This window comes from Otolemur garnettii, unplaced genomic scaffold (genome assembly GCF_000181295.1).
Source record: "Otolemur garnettii isolate 467f Iridium unplaced genomic scaffold, OtoGar3 scaffold00069, whole genome shotgun sequence".
NCBI classification, from domain to species: Eukaryota; Metazoa; Chordata; class Mammalia; order Primates; family Galagidae; genus Otolemur; species Otolemur garnettii.
In genome coordinates, this window is record NW_003852464.1 from 5,177,462 (window position 1) to 5,196,190 (window position 18,729).

Consider the following 18,729-nt stretch of genomic DNA (forward strand, 5'->3'; position numbering starts at 1 on the left):
AAAAAAAAAAAAAAAAGAAAAGAAAAAGGGTAAATAATTTTCCCAAGAGCATTTAGTCAGTAGTTGATTGGATTGCTTTTTAAATATATTGTGTTTAACACTGGAGCCTGTATTTCTGACAATGCTATTATGTCTAATTTGTTGGATTCCAATTACATCTTCCAACCAAGACATGAGACATGAAACCCTTTCTCCCAATGAAACATGAGCAGACACACAGAGAAGCAGCTAGATAGGAGAAGGAGCTGAGAACTCTAGCACTATTCTGCTATCAGCCACGAACAGGGTAAAGTGATTCGTTAGAATTTCAGCCCACCTGGAGGAGGGCAGCATGGCACTCAAAGCAAAGCATCAGCCAATGGTCCTTGGATTACAAACAGTAGCATCAGTAACAGCAGCAACCTCTGCACCCCGTATGAACTTAACAGCCAAAAGGACTTTTCAGAATTTCACAATAGTGGAATTAGAAATAAATATCAGAGACTTACTACATATAATGGTGATAATTTGGTATATTATTTCACTTCTACCCACATTATATCACTTCCAGGCTATGTCGACCACCAATCCTTTGCCTTATGGAGTCCCAAGTTGAAATACCTTTTAAAATATCATGTCAATAGCAATGAATCATAATTACAAAAAAAAAAAAGCCTATTTCTATGTTACTCTTGGTAGCCACTAGGTGATTGTGGCTATTTAAATTTCAATTAATTAAGATTAAATAAATTCAAAGAATTGAGCTCTTCAGCCATAGTATACACATTTCAAGGGGTCATGGCTAATGGCTGCCACGTTTTGGATAGGTTTCACATATTAGACAGATGAAAGGGAATATTTCCTCATTGTAGGAAGTTCTATTGGATAGTGTGGGTTTAGGTGCTTTTGGCTGAAGTGTGCAAAACCAGTTTGCAGTTGTCCTTTCTGTAATGTGGTCTTTCTCAGGCTTATTGCATTCTGATATGCCAAAGATATTTCTTTGTAAGCCTGATGTCTTAGCATTCATATTAATAGTGCCCTTTGTTTGCTCTCAAAAAAGTGCTCCAATTTGGCCCTTCAATTAGTCACCTTAATTGTCTCATTGTACACTAGGAGGGATTTCACGTCCTTCCTTTCAATTCCTGGAGTGGGTGGCATGCTACTTTATCTGTCTGTGCTTCTGTTTCCTGATACGTAAAATGATACAGTGGTATCACCTTTTAGTCTGTATCTCGTACTGCTGCCCTTCCTTCCTTTCTGCACTGATTCATGTACATAAGAAATTCCTAAAGGCAGAGCTTTTATACCCTAGTGCTTAGCAGAGTGTCAGTTATATAACGGGACACTTAAAATGGGATGCTGGTTAGACCTTTGAAAGCGCAAGAATCCCGAGCAAAGTTCCAAGGGACGTATTCCACCTTCCCTGTCTCGGTGCAACTAGGGGTGCACATAGGACTTATCATCCACCAACTGGGTGTTTTCTCTTGGTACAGTGACTCTCTGAGAGACTGACTTGGGGAGAGTGAAGTGATGATGTGTTGTCCAGCCTGTCCCTGCTGCCCAACAGAGCTTGGTTTTCCCATCCAATCCCCCAACCTCCACCCCCCTGGTAATCCTCTGAGCCTCCAAGTCCCTCTGATAAACTGTATTTTGGCTTAAAGTCGACAGACTATCTGTTACGTGCACCCAAGAACCTAAAGAGTATAAAAACCTTGAAGGGAACTTTAAACTTGCAAACCCTCAGTGATGCTGTACAAAGAAACGCTACACCATTTTATTGCCATTTTCTCACCGTGGAGGCTCACAGAGGCATCAGGCTCACTCCACTCCAGATGTACGACAGCATCTATGCAATCATATGTTCTTCCACAAATTAAGATGCTGAGGTTAAGCTTAGAGAGTTCCCTTCTCCAGAAGATTCTTCTTCAGATATTATCGCGCTGGCCCAGATGTTTATTAAGCATACATTCCCTTTATAATCTGCCGCCAACTGCAAGGCAGCCTCCGTCTTTGCTGATGCTCAGCTGTATTATTATGTGGGTCACGGTCAACTCTCCACATTTTCACTATCTAATTATTGTTTATGGTTTTACTTTGGATCCTGTACTTCAATTACCTCCTCTGTATTGAACAAACATACTAAATTTCCCTCTGTTTATTATATCTTCCATAAATTGTATTGCCCCATCTAGGATAATGGGTATAGTGTGCATATTTATAACATTTCAAATAGCCTAATTTCTCGATAGCTTAAGTGTAGGGTGTATGACTGTGGGGCTTCAATATTGCGTATTGGAAAGATGATAGACTTCTCGTATTCTCCTAGCTTCGTGTTTTTATATTAAATCTCCCCCCGCCCCAGGTAGAGACTGCTGCACAGCCATAGCTCTATCATTGAAAAGTCTATGAAATAAAGGCATGTTATCCTCTCAATTTAAAATTCCTAAATATTTCCATTTAAAAACCCAAACAATCAAAGACGCTACATTGGCAAAGAAGTTCCTTTAGCATCTGGAAGAGGGGAGTGTCTTCTCTTCATTTCAGGGGACAGAGAATCATGGTTATCAAGCTGCCCATTCTTGAGATTTCTAAAGGCGGATCTGTGACTGACAGGAAGTCCCCAGGCTGCCTATTATGAACTGTAATCAGTTGGAACTGATTACTCAACTCTGGTCATTTTCATCTACAAACAAATTCACAAGTTTTCCAGACAAATATGGATGGGCTGGCAAATTTAAATTTCAAATGAAAAAATATCTTCCTGTAATGAGTTCACATACCTTTTACTTAGACTTCCAAATGCCGGCATAATGTGATTAGTTTTGATGTTGTTTCTTTCCACCACTTATGAGAAATCACATCATCAATCATATTATCAAAATTAGATATGGAGAAGACCTAGCATGTCACCAGGACCCTCCCCAGGGCCAGTACAGACTTGTTTAAGCCACTCTGTTGTACTATTTTAATATTTCCTTCAATCTAATATTAAACATCCCCTGTGATCAGGCATCTACCATTTCCATTGTAATGGCATAAATATAAAGAATGAGAGGTGGTTTTCTTACTGAGTTTATCCTCTCTGGTTTTCTGATAAAGCTTATGGAACATGTAAGAAATAAAGAGAAAGCTAATATATTATGATCAATAACTTCAATTGCTATCAATATTGATCTCTAATATAGAATTCACATATACTATGCAAATGATATACCCATTGTAGTAGTTGTTATACTGGTAAACATTTTTTATCAAAAATTTCTTAGATGCCCTTCAATTTGTAATGAATATATAAGGTACATATACACCATACAAGTGTGTTTACTTGTACTTTTAAAGACAGCTTTTTGAAACTTTACTGAGTACTTTTAACTTGGTGAGGTATAATATAATTGTGACGTGGTTTTATTTGTGTCCGATCTCTGTCTTCCAAGTTGGTCATCGAAATTTCTTCTCGCATTTTTGGTAAAAATTTGCGTAGGTTTTGATTGTTAAGATTTCGGTCCAGATTACAACTCAGAAATCAGGTTTAGAAGTTTGGGGTACTGGAGCCCAGACCGTATTGATTTGGATCCTAGGATGGCCACGTGTTAGTTTGGTTTCTCTGTCTAGTCACAGGGTGGGTCACTGAAACTCAAATGGGCTGAATTTCTCAAGTAATCAAATGGAAACAAAAAATAACCCACATCATGTGGCTCTCCTGACTTGCTGTGTGGAGAAGACAGAGACTATTGTTTGGCACAGAGTGTGAGAAATATGAACGTTAGATGCTATTACAATTATTATTATTTACATTGTAATCATTTCAACACTTCTGCAATTATAAGAGGTGTTCAGCATGACTTGTATTCATCTTTTGTTATCGGTCTATATTGAATATTACAATTTTCACACAGTTTTTTCCTTTCTTTGAATGTGGATACTTTCAGGGGCACTCTGTATGTATCTCCAAAATAAGATTAAGTTCTATAAAAGTTCCATACTATGTATAGGTATAGGTCAATTTTCAGTCTCCTTTCCTGCTATGGAAATGCCATGACAGGACACACTTTGTATGTTTGTCCAACCCAATATCCCCTAACCTAGAGAAATATCTGGTATATAGAAGATGCTTAGTCATAAATACAGAAGGAATAGATTAGGCTTATTATGGAAAAGGGTCAAGTCAAAAATCTTGGCACTAGGAGAATCATTCTTTTTCTTTTCTTTTTCTTTTCTTTTACATTTCATTCACATTTATTTTTTGCTTTTAGTGTGCTCACAGAAAATTAGAACACCTTAAGCAGGAGTTTAATAGCAATTTTTGTAAGCAAAGTTACATTCCATCTGTAAGTCAAATTAGTCAAAGCTTCTCCAGTATTTAGAAAACATGATGGACAAGATGCTACAGAAAACCATGGCATCTGAAGATATTGTTTTCCTTATTCTCAAAGACGACTGGAAAAGAAAGCATTGTCTGCTGTGATCAAAAGCATACCACAGTATAAACGGTAACCATTCCACTTATCACAGCTTGGTTGAGTTTAAAATTTGAGTTTAAAAGGTCCAAGACGCCTGCAGTTTTACAAAAATGGGCAGGGTGGAAAGTTACAGAAGAAGAAACTAAAGCCTAACCAGATTACAAAAGAAAAAAATAAAAAAAACTACTTGAAGGCTCAGGATTCCTGCGGCATTCCTCTTGTCTCCTGTGTCCTGTTTTGTGTGTGTTTGCTTTAGACACGAGTGAATAACTAAGATTATAAAAGCATCCTCTTTCAGGAACACTCAGTGTCTCCCAGTTATGGGCAGAGTTAACACTTGAGGATGGTATAAAGAGTTCTTTATCCCGTGGCCTTGAAAACTTCCTAAAATAGTCACCATATCCTTTTCATGCTGCATTCAGAACCCTCTGTGTTTCTCATTTTTTGTCTTTGTTGCAAAGTCACTAGAAGTTCACTTAATTCATGTGTCTCGTTCCACAAGCTACAATCATCACAGTTATATGACTTCCCAGAAAAGATCTACATTCCCCAGGCCATTTGCATCCACGTGTGGCCGTGAGACCAGTTCCCAGTGGAATGTAAGCACAAGTGGTCGGCATTGCTTTTGGGTAAGGCTGGTAGGAAGCAGCTGAGCCTTCTCCTGGTTCTCGCCCTTCCACCCACTGGCTGCAGAGAGCTCCACGTCTTGGGGGATTCTGGAGTCACAAGTCAAAAGGACCCTTGATCTCAGACTCCTCAAGTAAAAGACAATTGAATCCTGATCAGGAACAGCCACTGTGGTCTCTGATGTGAGTGAGAAATCGCTTTCCACTTAGTTAAGACAACATAGGATGCATTCACTATAGTAATTGGTATTACATAGCTAGTATGTTTTCCAATAAATCCAATCTAGCTAGTGTGTTCCTCCCACGGCAGGTATCCATTGTTCAAAGATGAGCTTAAACCTTCACCTCCCCTCTTGAATTCCTCAGTCACACTAAATATCTTCCTCCATTGCAATTCTCTAGCTGTTTGCCTTATGTTATAATTAATTCTGTCCATCGAGGTATTCACTACTAAATTACGAGCTTCTATGGGCAAGAACTCTATCTTAATCACTTCATACCCTCCAGACTATCAAGCACAGTATCCCACAAACAGTAGGTGCTCAATAAATGTCTGTTACATTAAACCGAAGGAAGTCCGATTCATATATCTGAATGATTAATATGTTTCTTTCATTCGAGATCTTAGGGCTGCTATGAAAAAAAGAAATCTATTACTTCAGTCTGGCTCTTTAACTTGGCAGATTAAAGTGGAATAAAAATGTGTCCTGTATAAAATGAAAATGCATTGTTTTACATAAGATATAGCAGTTTTGAAAAATACATTGATTTAATGTACTTAGGCCAGTAAAAAATCTGTTGGTTTACGCTAACTGCCATTAGTTTCAATTAAAATGTATCGATTTGGGTAAATGTTGGGTATAATAAATGTTGCCTGACTAGGGGTAGGGGGGAAGCATTGGCTTAAGCTTGCCTTGGAGCACAATCAGAAGGAGAGGTGAGGGGGTGGGTTGGGGGAGGAAGGAGTGTGATAGACAAGCAGTCAGGCAGAATTTTCTGTCATTCTCTGAGCCCAACTGCACTTGAAGAGGGCAGCAGGGGGGTGGCCAATTAGTAGGTCACTGTCCTTTGACTGTATATGCGCTATCATCTATAAGAGAGCAAATCGCATTGAAGGAACAGTTTGTCTTAAATGTTTCCATCCAAGGCTCACACTAGGTCAGTTCCATTAATTCATCATCTGCCATGAAACAGGTCAAATTCATTCATTTATTTAAGAAGTGAAATAATTCAATTATCTGAATTCCTAATGGCAAAACAACCAGGTCTGATGAGGGAAATGCATCTTTCACTCTATGACAAACAGTTTTAATACCTTTACTATGTTGAAAACACGTGTGTATGACAAGGCCTTATTTATTTATTTATTTATTTATTTTTGTGGACATAGACAGTGAAATAGTAACAGTTTTATAGGGTTCAACCAAATAAAGACTGCGCGAGGCTCACTAGAGAAATAGATTGTACTTTGTTCTCCCCAATTTTTGTTATTTTAGTGTCAGATTAATAGGGGGTACAAATGATTAGGTTACAATGTTTGTGTTTGTTAGGTAACTCACTGATATTTTTGATAACAATGATTTGTTTAATGTCTGACATCACGGAAAAGACAGACACACACATGCTCTAATACATGCACATATATATACACAAACATAAACGCTATCATCTATCTACCTATCTATCGTATATCTATCACCTGTCTATCATCCCTGTATCATTCTATCTTTTCTCTGTTTTTCTCTCTCTTCTCCATAATAATCTCAGGAAGATAACAAGCCATGTAATACTAAATATCTGGGAAAGAAGACTGCAAATACAGTCAGGAAGATGTTAAAGAACAGTAGACAATCTTAGAACAAAAAGGATGGAAAATAATAAAGAATTTTAATTTATTTATTGCAGCTATTTAAACGTTTTCGTTGGAAAAACAAATATTGTTTTTTTTTTTCCCATGTGTTTTCAATGACTGGAAGGAACCAGATGTCTTGGCAATGAATACTGTGTAAAATAGACATGAATTAAGCAAGTGCATAATGAGGAAGCCTCGTTGTTAAGGACACGGAGAAGGAGATGCCAGGGAAAACTAGGGAAGGGCTATGGAGAGGGTAAGACATCCGAGGCATGTGGCAGGCATCACGGGGGAAGTAATTGAAAAAAAATCTATGGAGTATATGGGGAAGAAAAAGCCAGAAAACAGCCCAACATATGAAATATAGCTTCAAATAAAAGAGGAGATTATTTCAAGAGATAAATAGAAAAAGTTAAAGGCAAAATGTATAAGTAAATTTCATTTCTTACCTCTTCTCCTGTTTGTGAAATGAAATAAAGCTATTATTTTAGTGTGTTTTGGTTTTCACTTAGGTTTGATGGTAGAGGCTATTGTACTTGTAAATAATTAAAATCCACGAGAGAGTATTATTCCAACGCATCGCAAATGTCAAAATGGTTTATGAAGCCTAAATATTAGAGAGTAACGTCTCTCTCTCTTCTGAAACCTGATAAGATTTAAGTTGTACCATTTTAAGTTCTTCCCACATGGACCTCATTAGAAATAATTATGGAGTAGAAACCAGAAGGCCTGGCTTTTTATTTTGGGATCTCCCAATAATTTCTGTGCGACATAATAAAAGCCCCTTAAGCTCGCTGACATTTGTGATGCATAAAATAGAGATATACGTAATGAAAATAATTCTTTTGTCACCGGATCATTGCAAAGATCAAATACAAGGGTGTTCAGTGTTTACAATACAAAAAAATATCACGGAATGCCTGCAGGAAACAGTTGATATGCAGACAGTCTTACATGCTTTATTGCATTTAATCCCAGCGGTCGTCATATGATACAGACATTATCTTCACTTTTAAAGAAATAAGACTCACCTGTCAGAAGTTAAGCAATTAATCCAAATGTAAGAAAGGCACTTAGCAAATATTTTATGAATCAGTTGATGAAGTACTCCCTAGAGCTCTCTTTTGGCATTCATCATATTTAATTATTAACATAAAGTAGAACTTCACCAATGTGAAATAGTGTGTGTATGTGGGGGGAAGCTATGCCAATAGAAAAAGTCCAAATTGTGAAATATTTGGTGAACAGAAATTCACCCAAAGTCCCCTCCAACTTTTGAGTTCAGCGTGTTTGACTAACTTCATGGCGTGCAGTTATACGGAGTACATCAAATTGAGTTTTTTGATTGGTTTAGTTATCATATAAGAATGGTTTACAGAGATTCATTCCTTTAGCCAGGCTACAAATATTTAAGGGGCAGTAGCTAGGGACTGGAGGTTCAGTGATGAACAAAACCTGCCGTCAGTGGGTTTCTGGGACAGTAGAAGAGATGGTTATTAGTTGAGTCATTGCCAGAAATCTTCTGAACTCACCCCTGGGGTAGTATGACCCTGCTGAGACAGGCAATAAAAGGAGGTGTTCCTCGGAAAGAGAGAGAAGGAAAAACTTGAACTGTGGTGTGGGAAATGAAGGGAAAGGGGGTGTCTCAAAGGCAGAAGGAATAGGATGAGAAACAGTCTGTAGTAAAAGAGAGGGGACTGGAGTGGTGAGAATAAGGAAAGCCCTGCAGCGAGGTTGGGTGGTCAACGTGGATTACATGTGTCTTCCCCACACAAGATCAGAACAAATCAAGACAGGCAGATGAAGATCAAAATATGAGCTTTGGGCCAGGTGTGGTGGCTCATGCCTATAATCTAAGCACTCTGGGAGGCCGAGATAGGTGGATTGCCTGAGCTCATAGGTTCAAGACCAGCCTCAGAAAGAGCAAGACCGTATCTCTGACAATAGCTGAGTGTTGTGGTGGGGGCCTGTAGTCCCAGCTACTGGGGAGGCTGAGGCAAGAGAATGACTTGAGCCCAAGAGTTTGAGTTTGCTGTGAGCTAGGATGCTATGACACTCTACTGAGGGTGACAAAGTGAGACGCTGTCTCAAAAAGTATATATATGAGCTTTGTTGCTCATATTTATCACTACTGAATGATCAGTCAAGATCTGGGACTAAGGGGTCTTCCATGTACCACCTCTTCCCATCTAAATCTCAGAATAATCTCTCTGAGTGGAAGTTGGATGTGCAGGGAAGCACTTCTACTCAGAAGTGAGTGGGCAAAAAAAGAGATGGAAGAAAAAAGAGCAAATCCTCAATGCTAACTTTTTATTGTATGAACTCTACCCAGGTAGCAATGGGAATCAATGATGGCCACCATTTCCTTTGTGAAATAAATAGAGATGGCACAAAGGCTAGGAATTTGAGCATCTTTGCAGGAAACAGGTGCAAGATGGGATAAATAATCTTCCTTTACAAAAGCTTAAAGAAACATGGTTTCAGGTAAAGGATAATAACGAGGACAGGGCTAGACCACATGAGGACAGTCTTGTAGGTAGCTTTCAAGACATCTATCTTTATCTTAGGAGTAAGGAGAAGTGAGTAAAGAATTTAAGAAGTATAGGTGGGAGTGACTTTCTGACCTGCTATTTCTAGCTATTGTTAGGAGAAAGGGTTGAGAAGGAAAATAGGGGTGACTTTGGGATAGGGTGTTGATGATGGTAGTGGTGATGGAAAAACAAGCATGAGAGCTCTATAGCACATAAAATGAACAGGATTTGCTAAAGAAGGTGAAATGGGGATTAATGAGAATATCAGTGATGACTTGTCACACAGAATGATGGATACAGGTTTAATTCCATGAGATCAAGAAAACTGAAAGAGAACTGAGTTTGAAAGGAAAGATTGCAAGTGTTTGAACCTATTGAGTACCGGACACTTTTAAAGTTGGCCAAACATTTGCCTCCATATTAATGTTTCAAAATTGGTACAGTTGATTCATTTTAGCAATCTTGTTTATACTACCTAAGTACGTGGGAAAGTTTTTCTAGTTGTTATTACAAATTTTGGATCACTATAGTGGAATATGAATTGATGTGGCCTTAGTGTGCTTATAATTTTCTAAGTCACTTTAAATGTCTTCAGGGATTTTTTTTTTTTTAGGTTTTGAACATGTGACTCCTATTAGTGACACGTTCCCTTAGTGCAGGGTATTTCAACCTGTTCAATCTCATGGCACACTTGACCCTGTGGTTAAACTTCCCTGGAGCGCTTAAATTATGTTGATCAAAAAACAGTAAAACTAAGAATATACTTGCTGTGCTTTGCTCTTATTTTGAAAATAATTTAACAATCTTAAAAAAATGTCAAGGGACAGCCACAATGCCTTTGTGGAGGATTCACTGGTTGAAAATCACTGTTTTAGTGTTTGCTTCTTTGGAACAGTTTTTATTTCTTCATTATTTATGAAACTTAGTTTTGCAGGATACAAAATTCTTGACTGGTGGTTGTTTTGTTTAAGAAGACTAAAATGGGGGTACCAAGGCCCTCTGACTTGTACAGTCTGGGCTGAGAGGTAGTTGTTAACCTGACAGGTGTCATGTTTGCCTTTTTTATTTGTGTGTTAGTTTCTGTCCTGCAACTACCATGCCTTTGGAACAGCTTTCATGGAAACTCTGTTTGAGATAACAAAGTAGAATCTGAAGATGGGCTTTCTTGAGTCTAGATAGAAATGATATTTTTACACTGCCATGCACGCGCAGACTCCTGATCAACATCGTAAAGAGTTCACAAAAGCAGAGAATCAAGGCAACTTTAGAGAAAGTAGGCTTGAAATTATTCACATAGATCCACTAAGTTCAGAAGAAAGTGCAATTTCATTAAGCTCCCTCTGCCTTCTAGGAAGGCCACAGGAAAAATTATGGGCAGCCCTTATGGCTAAAGTTTGTCTTTCTAACACTCTGGGAAAGCAAAAGCAAGCCCCCTTCTCTACCAAAAATCAGAAAACAAAAAACAACACAGTGGCATGTGCCATAGTCCCAACTACTCAGAGACTCAGGGAGGAGGATTTTTTGAGCCCAGGAGTTTGAAACTGCAGTGAGCTGTGATCACATCACTGCACTCTAGATGCTGGGGTGACAAAGTGAGACTCTCATGAAGGGAAGAAAAGAAAGAAAGAAGGAGAGGATCTCAGATGACGCTTCCTCTGAACATCTTCTGCGACTGGTAAGACTGTGGTAGCTCCATTATTCTATTGGGATGAGCACATTTAAAAAATAGCTTTTTGTTTTGGATAAACAACAATAAAAACAACCACGGAGGAAAATAGAAAGTGTAACAGATTACCTAGGAGCTAACGAATCTGATTGCTGTTTCAAGGGCTAAAATAAAGGACGTGAGGTTGTACAGGAGACTGTGTGGTTGAATGTGCCAGGAAGTTTGGGCTGTGAAACAGTGAGAGACATTGCCAGGGGAATTTTAATGGAAGAGTACTGTTTTATTTTACTGGTACTGATTAATGTGCATCGTATATCACCTTCAAGTCCTATCAAGATTTGAAACCCATGAAATCTAAGATCTCAAGCTTTCACGGCAGAGAACTATGATGTCTTAGAAGCAGGCAACAACCAATATTCCTCCTCTCGTATTCTTTCTGAAACGCTCAAGACAAAACGTGGCATAAGCTTCTGTTTCTTACTCCCCCCGATGGAGGACATAATACTATCCCAAGCTGTCTCTCCGCAGTAAGGTTGTGTTTCAAAACTATTTTGCATATGCATCCAAATTTATCCTATTTGCTGATTTGATCCACCCAAGGACTCATAGAATATTTCAATTTTAATTTTTTAAATATCAGAACGTAATTATTAGGGTTCTTCTTCTGCTCTTCCTTTTCCTAGGAAAAAAACCCAGTTCGTTTCAGTAGAAAAAAATGAATACATAGAAAATGATTTTCATATTCTTCTTTAATCAGATTCCCCTGATCTGGACATGTTTTATGCCAGTGTCCCTCTTAGTATCATGGCCAACAGTCTAGAAGTGATTCTAATTACAGGCAGTGCTCTGGGACTGCCAGCCCCCTTATTTACCATGCTAAAATGTCAATGTACAGAAGAATCCTCAAGTGGCTTAAAAATTAACTCTATTCAAAACAAGGCATCTTTTATCTTGCTCTTTCTTTATAGTCAGTTTTTTAAAAGAGGAAAATTTACATGCGCTGAGATGACTAAATAGTAGCTGTACAATTTTCACTAAATAAAACACCTGTTTAACGAAGACTCTTTTCCCAATCTAAAACATTTCCACGTCTCTAGGATGTGTCCTCATGTCTCTTTTGAAAGAATTCCTTCTAGCTGAAACACAGACACAACTTCGCCCTTACACAATTTGCTTTCAAGTTCTTGAACTTCAGATAGATTAAGTTTGTGGTGTCTGGTTTCTTTTGCTTCACAATTAAGTCTGTGAGTTTCAGCCACGGTGCTGTGGATCTAAGTAGTTTGTTTCTTTTTATAGCTCAGCAGAATTTCGTTTTGCTATTACACCACAATTTGCCATCTTCTCTCTAAGTGATAGAATTGGAGTTGTTTCTAGTTTTCCACTGTGGTGGACATGGCTGCTATGAATTTTGATGTATGGGTTTTGTGTGTTTCTCTGTGTGTGTGTGTAGACATATGTTTTAATTTCTCTTAGGTAAAAACCTGGAAATAACCATGCTGGGTAGTCTGGAAAGGGCATGTTTAACATGTGATAAATGTCCAAACTGTTCCCGAATCCATCTGTACCATTTTGTTTTTCCCTCAGCTACGTACAGCTATTCCCACGGCTCCACATCCTCACCAGCATGTAGAATTATAAATCTTTTTATTCAAGTCTTCCTAGTCAGCAGCTAGTAGTAATTATCTCATGGTTCAGAGCATTGACATTTGTTATGGGTGGAAAGTTTGCTTTTACTTTTTTATTCAATTTAAGGAAATATCAAGTGGTAGAGAATATATTCTGCCATTTTGGAATTTGACTGAGAACCAACTGACTGGTAATAGACAGTCTTGCCAGGAGTTTGTTATTTGAACCTACATCTCCTCATCTATTGCATTATGGGAATAGCTCTAAGTGTGATACTATTTTAGAACAAATCCAAAGACTTTGGATTAATTGGCTTAAAGAGCTCTTTTTCATGAAGCTGACTGAAGGTTGTTAAGCACGAGACAACCACGCCTACTGGTTTTGCTGGAAGAGTCCAGGTTTTGGCCTGATAGTTTTCATTCTTGGTAGTGTTTTTTTTGTTCTTAAGAGTGCTCCAATTTGGACAAGGAAGTATGTAGACACCCTGGTTAAGTAGGGCCTCTGGAATGACCTATTTCCTAATGGTCAAAAGAGTCACGGATGCTAGTACCAAGAGCCATTTGAGTGCACAGGAAATGTGGGTTTGGGGGTGTAAGTGAGGAACCATACACTCCAGTGATGATACTGATAGGAGTTGTTCCTGGAAGCTGTCTGCACCGAGAGCCATGTGTGTTTGCAACAGCTACGCAAGTTGCTAACTCATTTATTATTTAATTGCCTGTAAGCATCATCAGTGTGAGAAATGTACTAGAAACAACGAATGGCATTGGGAAGGAGATTTTTTTTTTGGCTGGTGCTGGGTTTGAACCCACTACCTCCAGTATATGGGGCTGGTGCCCTACTCCTTTGAGCCCCAGACACCACCTGGAAGGGAGATTTCGTAATAACTAATGCTCTTTGAGGGTTTCCAGCAAGGAAGAGCAAGTTAAAAATCTGCATAAAAAATCACCGAAACCTTTATGGCTTAAAGCAACACAAAATTATCATCTGCAGGTAGGAGAAGACTGGGCATGACTTAGCAACGTTCACTACAGGGTTATGGTCAATGTGTCGGCAGGTTGCCTTTGCATTTGGACGCTCCAGTGGAGAAGGAGCTACTCACAAATTTCTTTATGCTAATAACAGGATTCATTTTCCTGCAACGTAGAACTTGAGCTTTGGTTTCTGCTGGCTGTCTGCTGGAGGCAGTTCTCAGCTCCAACCAGGCTGTCTAAAGTTTTCTGTCATTTGATCCTCTTTATAGGTGCTTTCCACCACTGCAGCTTGATTCTTCAAGGACAGTTAGGAGAGTGAGAGCTATTCAGCTAGGAAGAGGGGATCTCATATAATGTAACATAATGATGGAAGTGATGAGCCAATGCTTTTGCCATATTCTGCTAGTTAGAAGCAAGTCACAGGTCTCACCCACAATCAAAGGGTGGCAACCATACAGAGAAATCAATCCCAGGGGGTGGAGTTGATGCTGGTCACCTTTGAGGCGTTTTTCTTCCACATTCCACAAGATTGTCTTACCATGGCTGTTAGAAGTATGATTTTTTTTTAAATCTACACTTTTTGGTGGTTTTTTGTTGTTTGGTTTTTTTAGAAAAGAATAACACTTTCACGAAAATAAAACCAACTTGGGTGGGAGCTTGAGCAACATATCACGAATTTAGGTTTAACCAGTATCTTAGTTTCCCAGGAAATTCTATCTACTCACCTACCATCTTTCTGTCTATTTATGTATCCATCTACCATTTTTCTAGACTTAACCTCATGGTTATTCTTCTACCGTGACTGCTAATCTATGACCTCCTAAGCCACAGGCAAATAGTATGAGGATTTTCTGAATTAATCACAGCCATCTCTCTCCCTTTCAGTTCAGTTATGTAGCGTATTTGGGTTTGAGTTCCCCCACATATTACTAACTGGATTGTTTGACCTAGGACATATCGTTGAAGCTTTCTGAATTTCAGCTTCTTCACCTGGAAAGAATGGTACTATTTGCTTCATCTGACTCTTAGGAAATTTAGAAGTAATTATGCACAAAACATAGTCTGCCCCATAGAACATCCTCTCCAAATGTTATTTTCTTTCTCCTTCCTTTTTCTTGCCTTTCCTTATACTCTATGTCATTCCTTTGACATTCAATATATATTAGCCTGCATACTTCATTTTGTTATGCATATGGGTACATAATGTCTGAGAGATATATGCGAGTGACGATTACCCATTGCATTCTGGTGGGTAAGAACTTGGTTTTCCAGCAGTGGTGATGGATTTGTAGTGATCCATCCACATTCTCTTTTCAAATCTCCAGAATAAATTGCAACGCATCTGTGAGATGACTAGCCAGGTTATCGTTATCCAATCTTTGATAACTTTCTTATAGAATTCTTTTTGTGGTACCTATCTTTATAATTCTAAGCCCTCTTACATTCTAATCCTTGGGCTGCGTTTCTCCCCCATATTCTTACAGCATTTTGGAGCTCTCTAGGGAGGAAAATAAAAATATTCAAGGTCCTGGTTCATAGTTTTAGGTAGCAGATGGCTTTTTTTCATACCTGCCAGAGAAGTTTTAATTATTTGAATTCCTCATTATGTAACTCCAAAGGGGAAAAAAATTATATTATTTTAGTAAAAGGCTAGCTCTTAGTTTTTAAAGTCCACATCCCTAAAATTAATATAAAGTGGCATCACACATTTCTTTCAAAAAGAGCCATTTTTATTAATTTTCTCTACCGGTAAATTTTTTTAAATCCTTTTATCATTGCATAAAGATATAACATCTATTTCAAGATGTCACAAGTTCCAGTGGAATGAATTAGTTCTGATGGTCAGCTGTGGTGGCTCACACTATAATCCTGGCACTTTGGGACGTTGAGGCAGGAGGATTTCTTGTGGCCAGAAGTTTGAGACCAGCCTCAGCAAGACTGAACCTCAGTCTCTTCACAAACTAGAAAAATTAGCTGGGCAAGATAGCATGTACCGGTAGCCCCCAACTTTGCAGGAGGCTGGAACAGAAGGATCACTTGAGCCCAGGAGTTTGAGGTTGCTGTGAGCTATGATGATACCACTATATATTAGCCAAGGTGACGAAGTGAGACCCTGTCTAAATAAATAAATAAACAAATAAATAGTTATGGAGACCTGAACTCTGAATTCTACTTTTACCATGATATAGCTGGCTGACTATAAGCAGGTCATTTTATCATCTTGAGCCCTAGAGAGATTTGGACAAGGTAATTTTTAAGTTCCTGTCAGCTACATAATTCTATAATTTTGAAAAACTAATTGCCTTTCTATTTATTTATTTGTTGATTTAGTTGTATGCATTCATGTTTTACTATAACTTTCATTTTTCTCTCTCTTCACTCCTAAGTTTGTGTATGTGCTGGTTACGAAGTAGAATAATGAATTTCTCATCCTAAATTTTTACTAGATAAATTGTGCTGGTCGGGGGATATAGAGACAGATGTCCACATCAGAGTAGGTAATTAGAAGACCCTTCAAAACATACTTATGTTAAACAGAGTAGAGCATCTCTTTGTTATGGGGGCTGAGGATATAAACCATTTTCCCATAATGACTCAGCAAGAATTTCAGGACTGAGTCTGAGAAAGAAACTTTAAGTCGCTTGTTCAGAAGTGCTAAGGGGCGGGCATAGGGGAGGACCAGAGGCATGCTTTAACATTCAAGTAGTTGAAGTTTGCATTTGAAGAGCAAAATTACCTGGCACATCTGAGCACATTCAACAACTGATCTCTAAATCCTCAAGCTCCAGACAGGCTTCCCTGATGTCTAGAATATTAAAGGATGAGAAAGATGGCCAGCATATGCTGGTCACTCTCCTCGGCCCTGAACGCAGATGCATCTGACAAAGCTGCTCTCCAGTCATTCAAGTGTGGCTGAAGGAGCTCGTTTATGACCTGCAGTCTGTTCTGGGATGACTGCAAATATAGTTTGTCTTCTTAGGGCCAGCAGGGCCACCCGTGGAGCCTGTCACTCAGCAATGGGCAGAGGCACGGGTTCCTTTGTCTTGAATGTTACATCATATTTTAATTAAATTTGTCTGTCCCACTTCTGGGAAACTAACTCACAGTCCTCCTGTTCATTTCCAAATGTCAGAATGAGATTGCTGCCTTCTTTTTCCTACTGTAAGCACAAGGGGAATCTTGAAGCCAAAGAGCATAGGCACATGGGCAAACACCTTCTCTAGTGCCCTCATTTCACAGGGCAAAGAAAGAAAGGCTCAGGCAGGTAAGTGACTGCTCAAAGCCCAACAGGAAAAGGCAACCTGGAATCATGGCTCATGTTTCTTGATTTCCAGTTCTGAGAGCTTTCCTGGACTCCATGCTGTGTCAATGTGTTTCCTTGAGTGAGTTTTGTTCTGATTTTTTTTCTGTGCATCCTGCTATGCTCAGCCAAGTATAAACTTCACAGATTGTTATTGTCATTTACCCTTAGATGATGAACTTGATAAATGAGGGACAGGTAAGGTAAGTAATTATGGTTAGACATGCTGTCTCTTTATACTAATTTTGTTCAAAGTACTAATTTCATATGGGAAAAGTATTTTACAGTTTTAAAAGCCAGTTTCATATATTTGACCACTTTGATCTATTTTTTTCCTCCATTAAGACAACCCATGGAAAATTACAAAATAATTTTACCCAAGGGCTGACGGTGACTATGGTAGCCAGGACCCTGTCATACAGAAATCCCTACTTATTTCCATGTAGATATGAAAGGGTTAATATGGCTAATACAAGCATTCATGTAAGTAATAGAGTGATGCCTTAGACATACTATCTAGACTTAGTAATTAAAATGGTATTTGGTGTACTACTAAGTCTTGGGATATTTGTATTGAATATATCCTATAAGGCTACAATATGGAGTATGTGGGAATATATACCCAATATACTGAATGACTGAAATAGATCATCCCTAATGTCTCTTTTAGCTCTAGCTTCACTTGGGTCTAATTCACACAGAAGCTATGAGTGGAGAACATTATGAGTTTCCAATTTGAAGCATCTTGTTTCAGGACCCTGGACAGTGCTAGGCACACTGCAATAGGTATTCATATGTAATGTAAGATGTTGATGGTTTTAGTGGTGTTCTTGAATGGCTCTTTTTTTTTTTTAATTTATTTTTTTTGGATGGCTCTTATCTTACAATGTAGCATTTGATAAAATCAGATTAAATCAGGTCCAGTCATTCAGAATCTCTCTATTTTAGGCAATTCCCAAAACCCTTAGACCCAGGAACGATTTTCTTCATTGCTCCAAGAGGTAAGCTACTGAACAAACACTTCCCAGAGGGAGGAGGAAGTTATTTGGAAGAGGCTGGACTCGGTCAGATAAGTGAAAAGTTTTATAAATACCTGACTTGGAACTGAGAGAGAAGAAGGTTTCAAATCAAAGTCTAAATTAAGAAGCTTAATTTTGGCACTTCAGCTGACTGAATTGTTCATGGGAGGGTTTATGCTAACAATTCCCCAGCCTCCACAGGGGATCAGGAGTGGAAACTGATAAGATAGCTTCAGGGGGAGGAAAGGGCTGTCTCAGTCCACTAGCTCTGCCTTCTGAAAGCATGTGAGGAGTGCTGAGTCTGGGTCTGTTCTGGTCTCATGCTGGTACACAGATAGCTACAGTATACTGACTTCCTTTCCACTGCATTCTCCTTGGAGGGATAGAGCTGAGCTTCTGTTTTCTTGTGGACATCATCAATTTATCAATATTTTATTATAATTTATTTTTTTAAATTAACACTAAAAAGGAACTCTTCATGAGAGGGAAAATAAATATATAAGGACACTAAATTGAAATGTAGATCATGCCTCTAATCTCAAATTCTAAATACTTGCTGGATAAATTATTTACTCTCGCTAAAACAGTTTTATTTTATTTTATTTCCTCTGGAGTTTCCTCTTTTCTATGGTCTCCATAATGCTGCACTTCTCTAGAAGTCCTTCTTTTAATTGCTATAATATTAAATATATCCC

The 18,729-nt window shown here is 38.5% G+C and overlaps 1 protein-coding gene across 1 annotated transcript in view; it reads left to right on the top strand.

Annotated features, from left to right (window-relative positions):
• Positions 1-18,440, top strand: part of LOC100965635 (cytosolic beta-glucosidase) — a 412,594-nt gene extending 394,154 nt beyond the window's left edge. Inside the window, exon 7 of the transcript XR_002774285.1 lies at positions 17,964-18,440. The gene's annotated coding sequence lies outside the window, so the exon portion shown is untranslated. The remainder of the gene's footprint in view (positions 1-17,963) is intronic.
• Positions 18,441-18,729: the final 289 nt, after the last annotated feature.